We start from the raw sequence: 12,500 nt of genomic DNA on the forward strand, positions 1-12,500 counted from the left end.
ATAAGTCCACAAAGTGTTTCCAACTACATAAGACCACTCAAGAAGAAGTGTTTAAATTACTGACTCATAAAAGTGCCAATAAGGCTACAGGGTTAGACGATATTCCTGCTAGGTTTGTTAAGGATGGGGCCACAGTTATAACTCCTCCAGTAACTCACATAATAAATTTGTCTATCAGTTCAGGATTTATCCCAAGCGACATGAAAAGGGCTCGGGTAACACCTCTTTATTAGAAAAACGCAAAAACTGCGGTAGGAAACTACAGGCATGTTTCAATTCTAGGTATTGTTTTCAAATTTTTGGAATGTATCGTATACAATCAGTTAGACACCTACAGTGCCTCAGGGAACGTAATCTACTATACGCCATGCAATCTGGTTTCAGATCAAATTACTCAACAGACACCAGCTTAATATACCTTTACGATTTGATAAAACAGGAATGCAAGAGAGGTAACTACACGGGTTTAGTTCTGTTGGATCAACAAAAGGAATTTGATACAGTGGAGCATGATATTTCATAAAAAAAAAGAATCAGGCTTTAAGAGTGGCGAATAATTATTTTAGCTCGGTATTCGTAAACGAAACACCTCAAAGTGAATTCCAAACTGAAACCTGTGAAAAGTCTGGGGTAAACTTACTCACTACGGTAAATATAACAAAAGACAAAATTAAAAGGTGTATAGACAAACTCAAAGTTAATAAAACACCAAGGCCTGACGGTTGGCATCCAAGAATCTTAAAGGAAATGAAAAATGAGATTGTTGTTCCATTAGAAATGATTTTCAAGAAATCCATCATATCCGGAGATGTCCCAAGAGAATGGAAGCTAGCTAACGTTACTCCCATATTAAAAAAAGGTGACAAAAAGAAACCAAATAGCTATAGGCCTATAAGTTTGACTTCGATCGTTGGAAAAATAATGGAAACTATCATCAGAGATGATATCGAATATCATTTAGAAAGTAACCGTTTGATAAATGATAGCCAGCATGGTTTCAGACGGAAACGTTCTTGCGTGACTAACTTACTCGAATTCTACAACACAGTTATCTCGAATTATGACAAAAGAAACAATATAGATTTAATATATCTAGACTTTGCAAAAGCTTTTGATACCGTCCCACACGAAAGACTACTTAATAAATTAGCTTTGCATGGAATAAGTGGTAGCCTATTAGGTTGGACTAGTAATTGGTTGAAAGGTCGAAAACAGAGAGTTGTTTTAAATGGAAAAACTTCTGGATAGAAAAGTGTTGCAAGTGGAGTTCCTCAGGGTTCCGTTCTAGGGCCACTTCTATTCATAGTATATATAAATGATATAGACCATGGACTAAAATCTACTGTTTCCAAATTTGCTGATGATACAAAACTGTGCGGAGTGGCAAATGATCACTCAAACCAATTAGATATTCAAGAAGATTTAGATCAATTACAGCAATGGTCTGAAAAGTGGCTAATGAAATTTAACACAAGTAAATGCAAGGTAATGCACATAGATAAAAATAACAGTAAGTACGATTACAAGTTATTTGGAAATTCGTTAACAAACGTGGATAGTGAAAAAGATCTCGGCGTAATTATCAGTGACGACCTCAAATCATCCAAGCAGTGTATTTCAGCCTCTGAGAAAGCAAGTAAGATTCTGGGATTGATTGCGCGATCTTTTGATTTCAAAAGCCCATCACTCATTAACAAGCTATATAAATCGTTAGTTCGTCCACATTTGGAATATGCTGTTTCCGTATGGTCACCGAATCTCATTAAAGACATTGACAGACTGGAAAAAGTACAACGGCGAGCCACAAAACTGATTCCAAATATCAAAAATAAATCATACGAAAATCGACTTAAGCACACGAATCTGTTTTCCCTAAAAAAGCGTAGACTCAGAGGTGACTTGATACAGGTCTTTAAGATTTTAAAGGGAATTGACAACATCAAAAGTGACAAAATTTTCACATTGAATGAGAATCAGACAAGAAACAATGGTCTCAAACTGTCTGGAAATAGATTCAATTTGGAAGTAGGTAGAAACAACTTTGCCAACCGTGTAGTTAATGAATGGAATAAACTTCCTGCACAGGTAGTGCAATGTAGTTCAGTTCGAAGCTTTAAGAATCATTTAGATAAATACCTAAGTAAGATGCTGTAATGATTATAATTTATGTTATATTATTTGTTTTTGTTTTGTTATAATTTGTCTGTCTGATTTTCATTTATTATTAGTTATATGTCAATTTATAATCATTTACTATTTACCTGTTTGTTTGTTATTCAACTATACCTATGCATTTATTTATGTATTTTATTTGTTATTTTTACATTATCATAGTTTTAATTTATTATTAATATGATTTTTTTTTTTTTTTTTTTTTTTTTTGCATTCGACCTAGATGTGGATCAAAAGGTCTCCTGTCGGCATGCTCCGCCTTTGTAAAGTCCCACCTCACAGGTCGCAAAAAACTTGTACAGGTAAATTATTGCCCCCATCACTTTCAGTTCCCTTCTCTCCGTAATTACTGGTTTAATTCTGTTAACTATTCCTTCTCTGATATTATATTTCTTTTTTCCCCTTTTTTCATCATTGTATTAATGTAACTTGTCACTCAATTTCCATTATTTTCATCAGTAGGCCACATGCCTCAGTTCATCCTACTTATTCAAGTTCCCCTTAATATATATATCTTGTAGGATGTTTAAAAAGGTTGAGATATTTTCTTGATTTTCTTCAATATAATCTTCTACAACTTAATTTTCTTATTTACACCAGAGGACTTCCGCCTGAGATCCTCAATCCACTCACTAAGCCAACTCTGTTCCGACGTCACTACTTAATTCATCCAATAATTTTGACCGTTACAAATAAGTGCCTACCCTTAAAGCGTGACTTCTCACCTAATGTATCAATAACATTTTTCTCCTCCTCCACCCTTCTCCAATTAGAAAGACTGTTACACCATCTCAAGCAATACTGCTTACGCAAGTAATCTTGATCTCGAGGTGGAATGGCTTAGTGTTTACATTTCGTCACATCAGCGCCAATATCGGTACCCTAGCTGTGTTTACAAACTTTAGGTGGTAAGTGAGATTATGCAACTCCGCAACTCTCTCGCAGCTATTGTTTTCAAAAAATTTAACTCGTAAAAATGAATTTCTCACCAACTAACCCTCTATCCACCTACTTATCTACCTTCATATACCAGCCTCTTATAGAATGGAGCCTGCTCAGTTGACAGAGGAATAACTTGTGGTGTACCACAAGGTTCAACTCTAGGACCGCTTCTGTTCCTGGTCTATATTAACGACATGTCAGGTGCGGTGAACTGTAAGTTACTGTTCTATACGAACGTCTCCGCACTAATTGTCTCAGGTATGGACCCAGTTGAAGTAGAGGAGGCCTTGAGTGTTGAACTGTCATCAGTACATTACTGGCTCACAGATAACAATCTGTCTTTACACCTTGGTAAAACGGAAAGTGTTGTCTTCGCATCAAAACCCAACCTCAGGAAACACCACGGTGTACATGTTAGATGTGGGGATAATGTCTTGGAGTCAAAACAAGAGGTAACTTATCTTGGAATATCCTTAGATCAGTCTCTCTCAGAGAATGCCTTAACGGATAAGATTGTATCCAAGTGTTCACATAAAGTCAATTTTTTGTACAGAAAAGCCAGAAATTTCGATATGGAAACAAAGAAGCTTCTGGTCTCAGCTTTGATACAGCTTCACTTTGATTATGCTTGTAGCTCTTGGTACAGTAGTCTAAGCAGAAAGAAATAGTCTCGGCTACAGGTTGCACAAAATAAGATCATTAGATTCATGCTAAATTTATCTCGATGTAGTCATATTGGTATAGAAGGATTTAGCAAAGTAGGAATGTCATCTGTGAAATATCGTGTACAGCAGCTGAAGCTAAATGATGTTTACAATGTCGTTCATAATTCTGCTTCTTCATATGTGAGCTGTAATTTTACGTTACCTGCTGAAAACCGAACCCGGAGCAGTCAAGGATATTTTATTGTAACTCATGCAGGTTCCGTCACCAAAAACAGCTTTCGCTTCACAGGTGTTCAACTATGGTGCTCACTATCTATGTCCATTAAGCAGTCAAATAGCAAGGTTACTATTAAGAAAGAAGTCAAAGACTACTATATGTCTCAGCTATGGACCGAGAACAGCCTTGGTTTTATGTACTACTAGCCCAGTGATAGTACCACACTCCAAATCTGGATTCACTCATAATTGTTCTGATCTCCCCTTTTGCCTTTCAGAGGTTTAGCTTAGTATAACAATGTTTGATGTTCTAAACTGGTTTCCACCATTGTTTTGCTTGTCATAGTATGGTATATGACTCAGGTATGGTCCGAGAACAGTTATGATCTGATCATAATACAAGTCTGGTGAATCAGGGCACCAGGCAACAAGGTAATTGGACCTTTACCTCGATTTCCTTGTTTTACTCATACGAGCACTGGTCCCCTTTACCCTACCTCTGATGCTTCAGGTTATAATGTACTACTTCCTACTGCTTATACTAATGTATATTTGCCCACTTCGTCCTGAGGCACAGGTAAATCTTAGAATTGATCAATAGGTGACCCTAGCTGCATGTGGCATTCACTATAACAACATGTTGATATTGTTGATGGCCTGCTACCTTCTATCCCGTGGTACCTGATATTTACTCTTACCCGGGGATGGACCCCCCCCCCACACACACCCTTTATTGTCCTACACTTGCTGCTACAGCTGTAGAATAATGTAGTATATCATTAATGGTACTACACTGATCTGGTACTCACTCATAATGTTTTAGTACTTTTTAGCAACATTTTGTTGTTTCTAATGCATAATGCAATGATCCTTATTGGGATGGTGCTCAAGTTTTGGTCTTAATATCCTACGTGTTACGAACATTTTAGTAGTATTAGCAAATCTATAATAATGTTTATGTGTCATATGTGTACTGATATGTACTACTCATGACTGTCTCTGGTGTGTTTTGGTACCTTTTCGCAATATTTTGTTGCTCTTAATGCATAATGCCATGTAAACTCATCTGCTGGGATTCGAACCCCCGCCAGAGCGGAATGCTTCATATAAAGCGAGGACTGTACCGCCTGTACTACACTGACCCTTCAAAACAGAACGAATTAGTTCACGGACTAATCATTCTGCCGAGGGCACTCGTGTAGAACGTGGTATGTACTATATTTCATCAAATCCTTTATGCAGGCTAGTCTTCCGATAAGTGTTTGTGTCATTTTTGACAATTGGAGATAAACTCATCTGCTGGGATTCGAACCCCCGCCAGGGGGTCAAAAATGACACTAACATAATGCCATGTTCCTATTGTGATGGTGTTCAAGTTTTGGTCTAGATATCCTACGTGTTACGAACATTTTAGCAGTATTAGCAAATTTATGATAATGTGTATGTGTCATATGTGTACTGATTGGTATTACTCATGACTGTCTCTGGTCCCCCTTAACCCCTACGTATGTCGTCTGTGTAACTTAGCGAGAAAATCAGTCTAATGAGGACCACAATGGAAATAGGCTTAAATGCTTTTATGTGTTATCCACGGGAATTGTAATTGTTATTACGAACTATGTGTTATTTTCATTATCTGTACTTAATGTATATTGATGCAATGCCAAATAAACTTACTTAAGTAAAAATGAGAAAAGTGGGAGGTAGACCAGCTGTTGTTTATTGACAACACTGCGCTTGTGGCAGGACCAGAGGGGGATTAAGGGAGTTAGTGACGGAATTTGGGAAGCCATGGGAGAGGAGAAAGTTATAGATAAATATGAGTAAAAGTAAGGTGGTGAGATGCACAAGGGGAGAAGATAGCAGCAATCTGAAAATGAGTCTTATAGGAGAGAAGCTGGAGAAAGTGGATAGCTTTACGTATTTGGGGTCGCATGTGGTAGGAACGGGAGGGGTGGAGGTAGATTGTAGATTGAAAGAAGCAAGCAGGTGCCTTGGGGGATTAAAAGGAGTAATGAGAAATAGGCAACTGGGAATGGATGGAAAGAGGAGATTGTATGAAGGGGTGATTGTACCGACAGGACTGTATGGGGCTAGAAACAAGGAACATAAGAGAAGAAGAGTTTAAGTGTTCGAGATGAAATGTCTGAGAGGTATGGAAGGGGCTACGAGTTTGGCTAGAGTGAGAAACGAGGAAGTGAGGAAGAGAGCTGAGGTGGAAAAAGAGATAGGAAATAGGGTTGATGAGAGACCATTGGGATGGTTTGGGTACATGGAAAAATGAATGAAGAAAGATTAGTAAAAGAAATGTGGAAGGCAGAGCTAGAGAGAATTTGAGAGGCGAACGAGGGTGAGATAGATGGATGGGGTGAAAGGGACGTTGGGGAAGGGAGGGAGAAAGCAAAATATAGGGGTGAATGGAAAATGGCTGTGTATGGATGATACTACGACGAATGGAATGGAGTGGATGGGGGATGAGCGGGGATTGGTTATGTGTGAATGACATTTTGACGCAGCTCAAATGGATTTCTCCTCGTCTTCAACGTTTCTTCATGAGGGGATGGAGATGAGGGGTCGCCGATTAAATGAATCGGCATTGCTGTGAGTGTGCTGTGTCTTGCTGTAATGCTTCTGACCCAGAGCGATGGATGGGCGAGATGCAGGGATGACCCGTCATCCGTATAACTATGCCTTTTGACTTTAGCTACCTCCACCGTAAGGGGAAAGAGCCCTTGGTATATGTATGCGTGTATAATTCAAAATGAGCTTGAGACTCCCCATCATAAACGATTCTATTTTGTATGTAAGAACCCATTCACTCCTCCCCGACCGGCTTATTAAAGTCATTAATTAGAATCTGTCCTAATACATCACCACTTCCGGAAAGAATGGATTATCCCGAGATCACGTCAAACCACCGAAGTGGAGATAAACCTTACAAACATGGACAGGAATCCAGGCGAGGAAACTCCTAATGGCAACAAATTACTAAAACAGAATAGCAAGTACAATTAGGGAACAAGTTCTTCGAATTTATCTATTCCATGATAATGGTAACAAATAAAAGAATAGAATTTGTTATCAAAAAGTTGGATCTTGGACTTTATCTATTCTATGGTGATGGTAAAAAATAGAACTGTAAGATTTGTTGCTAAAAAAAAGTAGATATACACACCCATGGACTAGACTTGCTGCATACAATATTTCATTATAAAAGCCTTAACTTAAACACATGATAACACTGACATGCCAATAGGGATGAATTTGTTTCCCAGTTTTGTAATATACATATACATATACATATACATATACATATACATATACATATACATATACATATACATATACATATACATATACATGTACATATACATATACATATACATATACATATACATATACATATACATATACATATACATATACATATACATATACATATACATGTACATATACATGCACATATACATATACATACTGTATACATATACATATACATATACATATACATATACATATACATATACATATACATATATATACTTATACATATACATACTGTATACATGTACCTATACATATAATATACATACACATATACATATACACATATACATATACATATACATATACATATACATATACATATACATATACATATACATGTACATATACATGTACATGTACATGTACTTATACATATACACATACACATACACATACACATACACATACACATACACATACACATACACATACACATACACATACACATACACATACACATACACATACACATACACATACACATAAACATAAACATACACATACACATACACATACATATACACATATACATATACATATACATATACATATACATATACATATACATATACATATACATATACATATACATGTACATGTACATGTACATGTACATGTACATGTACATGTACATGTACATGTACATATACATATACATATACATATACATATACATATACATATACATATACATATACATATACATATACATATACATATGCATATACATATATACATATACATATACATATACATATACATATACATATACATATACATATACATATACATATACAAATACATATACATATACATATACATATACATATACACACACATATACATATACATATACATATACATATGAATTTGTCTGACCATGTCTTAACAGACATAGAGAAACAAGCCCTTTATCTGGGTTTCAAGTTTGATATCGGTGTTAGAAAAAGTAGCTTTATGGATTTTATGATTAAAAACTACAGGTGGGAGGACAGTGACATAGAGAAAGTCTTTAAGCAAGGCATTATTAGGTGTTTCTATGCTCTAGCGACCTCTAACAATTACGCCCTACAGACCCTTAAAAGACTTAGGAAAAAATGAGAATCTGGTTATTACAGAATTTGACATCCAATTCACAATGGAACCTGTATACAGTAATACAGTATACAGTAATATGGAGACGAGGTAACAAGACACCATTTTCAGTCCACAGAAAATGCACAAACAAAAACGACATTGTACATTACTACTCCGCACACCATAACAAAATAAAAAGTGGAATCGTTATAGGCTTTTTCCTGAGAGCATTTAGAGTATGTGGTGAGGAATTGCTCCAGGAAGAAATTAATTAAATTTTTTATAGTTTAGAAAAAATTATGATACCCTGGGCTTTCTATATAGAAACAAGGAAAAGGCGTTACAAATAAAAGAAATAGGGGTGGCAAAAGTAAAGAGGCTAGTGATGAGAACCATGGATATCTGTCCGTACCCGACTCCAAGTGCTCAAATGTCATAGGACAAAATCTCACCAAGGCAGGCCTGAAACTGGCACATAGCACGGTAATAAAAATAGAAGACATTCTGAGAAATAAAGTTAGAAAAAATCAAAGATGAAGATAACTGTTTAGTTTACAGAATTCCATGTACAAGCTGCCCCGCGAGTTACTATGGCGAAACTAGCAGAGGAATTCACAAACGGACGATGGAACATAAAAATGACGTCAAAACCCACCGGACCTCCAACTCATTAATGGTACATATCGACAACTTTGGCCACCTGCCGGATTGGAAAAAAACAGAGGTGCTCCATAATGGACTAGACAAAAAGGAAAGGAGGATAATTAAGGCAGCGTACATTACTTCACTCCCATGTAGCAATCATCGGGACGGTTTTGTCAAGTTGGTGAGGGTAGCAAGCAGCCTAATTATCCACGAGGCCAGACGGAAGTGAGATGACAACAGCATTGACCGGAGAGGAACGGGGTGAGCTCTGCGATTATATAAGTTGTCGTTGTCTTATTTGTGTATACTCTGAAGAAGTCCTAGTTGGACGAAACGTCAGTAATAAAATTTCAACGGATTCCTGGCGTTTAAACTCACCACCCTACCACTCATTCTGTCTTCACACCTCAACACACACACACACACACACACACACACACACACACACACACACACACACACACACACACACACACACACACACACACACACACACACACACACACACACACACACACACACACACACACACACACACACACACACACACACACACACACACACACACACACACACACACACACACACACACACACACACACACACACACACACACACACACACACACACACACACAACACACACACACACACACACACACACACACAACACACACACACACACACACACACACACACACACACACACACACACACACACACACACACACACACACACACACACACACACACACACACACACACACACACACACACACACACACACACACACACACACACACACACACACACACACACACACACACACACACACACACACACACTCACACACACACACACACCACACACACACACACACACACACACACACACACACACACACACACACACACACACACACACACACACACACACACACACACACACACACACACACACACAACACACACACACACACACACACACACACACAACACACACACACACACACACACACACACACACACACACACACACACACACACACACACACACACACACACACACACACACACACACACACACACACCACACACACACACACACACACACACACACACACACACACACACACACACACACACACACACACACACACACACACACACACACACAAACACACACACACACACACACACACACACACACACACACACACACACACACACACACACACACACACACACCACACACACACACACACACACACACACACACACACACACACAACACACAAACACACACACACACACACACACACACACACACACACACACACACACACACACACACACACACACACACACACACACACACACACACACACACACACACACACACACACACACACACACACACATATATATATATATATATATACATATATATATGTATACATATATATATATACATACATATATGTATATATATATATACACACACACACAATTACACATATACATTCACATACATATACAGTACATTTGCATATGCAAGAATTGGGAATACCTTATTAGAAATGGCACGCTGAAATAAAACACCTATTTTTTCATATAGATGGCACGCTAATGCGGTACAATGATTTTTTTATACAGTTGATATAATGAAATAATGTATCACATGCGAGCAAAAATAATGCGCCGGGTTTCACGATTTATTTTTACTTTGCTCGTTAGATGCAACCATACATCAAAAACCTCAGGTGCTCATTTTTGATATAATTTTCATTAACAAAAATTTTCAATGACAGATCGTTTAGAGCCCGAATGAGGTGAGTACTTCAGGTAGATAAAATATCAAAACTGATAATCCCACCATAATATGTGGAGTAATACTGGTCAATTTCCTGTATTAAGGAAAGCATTTGGCATATTCACCTCAGGAACTCATCAAGGACCTTTGACCTAGATCAGTATGGGGTTTTGACTACTTCAAGTTTCATGCAGTCAATAATTTAGGGACTTCAGTGACATTCTCTTCGTTCCCTTCAATTTAGCAAGACACTTTTGCCAAAACAAAGAAGCTAGTTTTTGCCGACGAAATAATATCTTCATTTGGACTGGAAATAGTTTTCTGCTTGCAACTTCAGCATCACGGCGAGGAGTGCACCTGTCGAGGATTCACTAACACCTGCTGACTTTATGGATTTTTTTCCCATCACCACTTTTGTATTTTCTTACGCTTCGGCCCAAGGAACAATCTTTGCGTCTGTGCCTGGAGTGATCAGAGTTGGATTGTTATGTTTAACCATGTGAAAAAAGTGTTCAAGAGTTTTTTCACACACCACCACACTTTACACAAGTATTATATATATATATATATATATATATATATATATATATATATATATATGTATATATATATAATATATATATATATATATATATATATATATATATATATATATATATATATATATTGTGTATTCCCCTGAAGATGTGAATTACACGAAAGTGATTTCCTTAGTGGTTACCAGCAAAAAAAAAAAAATATATATATATATATATATATATATATATATATATTTATATATATGTATATATATATATATATATATATATATATACTGTATGTATATTATATAATATATATATATATATATATATATACATACATATGTATGTATATATATATATATATACACATATATATTGTTACCTAAAGGCCTACCCGTACTTCCCTTTACCTTCTCATCTTCCCAACCCTTTTCCTTCCCCTCGAATCGCTTCCTCTAACTTATTTTTTTTTCTATTTTATTCCTTCCCATTCTCTTCTCTTCCCACCATATACCTCCCCTGTACCACTATCTTACCCTCTGCCTCCTTCCTAACATGCCCCACACATTCCCTTCTTAGTCTCCTCCTCCCCTTCCATCCCCTACAAAACCATTAAATCTCCTTCTCATCCTTCTCATACTCTTTCCACCCCTCCTCTCCTCTACCTCCCTGCCGTCCTCCCGTCTCCCGCTGCACCCAACGTTCCCCGCTGACTTTTTATGAGTTCTTCTCGGTATTAAACCGACCTTTGCCGTACAAATTGTCCAGGACTCTTTTCGTCTCTAGGAACAGGTCCGGAATTGACGTCGAGTCTTGTATCAACAAGTTGTTATTGTCAGAGACTACGACTGAATATTACATTTACACGTTACATTACACACATGAACATGTCGTTCATCTGTACACTATAGACACCAACAAGTGTTTTACATTTTTATCTGCATACCTACACACTTGGTGTGAAGTTGTATGCCTAAGCTGTAGACAGTACTTCAGTTGCTACAATGTCACTATTTTCATAGTTTGTTCTTTCTATGGACCATACACTATTTTTCAACTCCGTGAAGGATCCCCAGCAGAAGGGGTGGAGCCTGTCTACATGAGCCCCATAGCCGCGATGA

Source organism: Oratosquilla oratoria, chromosome 28, assembly GCF_046742065.1.
Source record: "Oratosquilla oratoria isolate Oo_2021 chromosome 28, ASM4674206v1, whole genome shotgun sequence".
In the NCBI taxonomy this organism is placed as follows: domain Eukaryota; kingdom Metazoa; phylum Arthropoda; class Malacostraca; order Stomatopoda; family Squillidae; genus Oratosquilla; species Oratosquilla oratoria.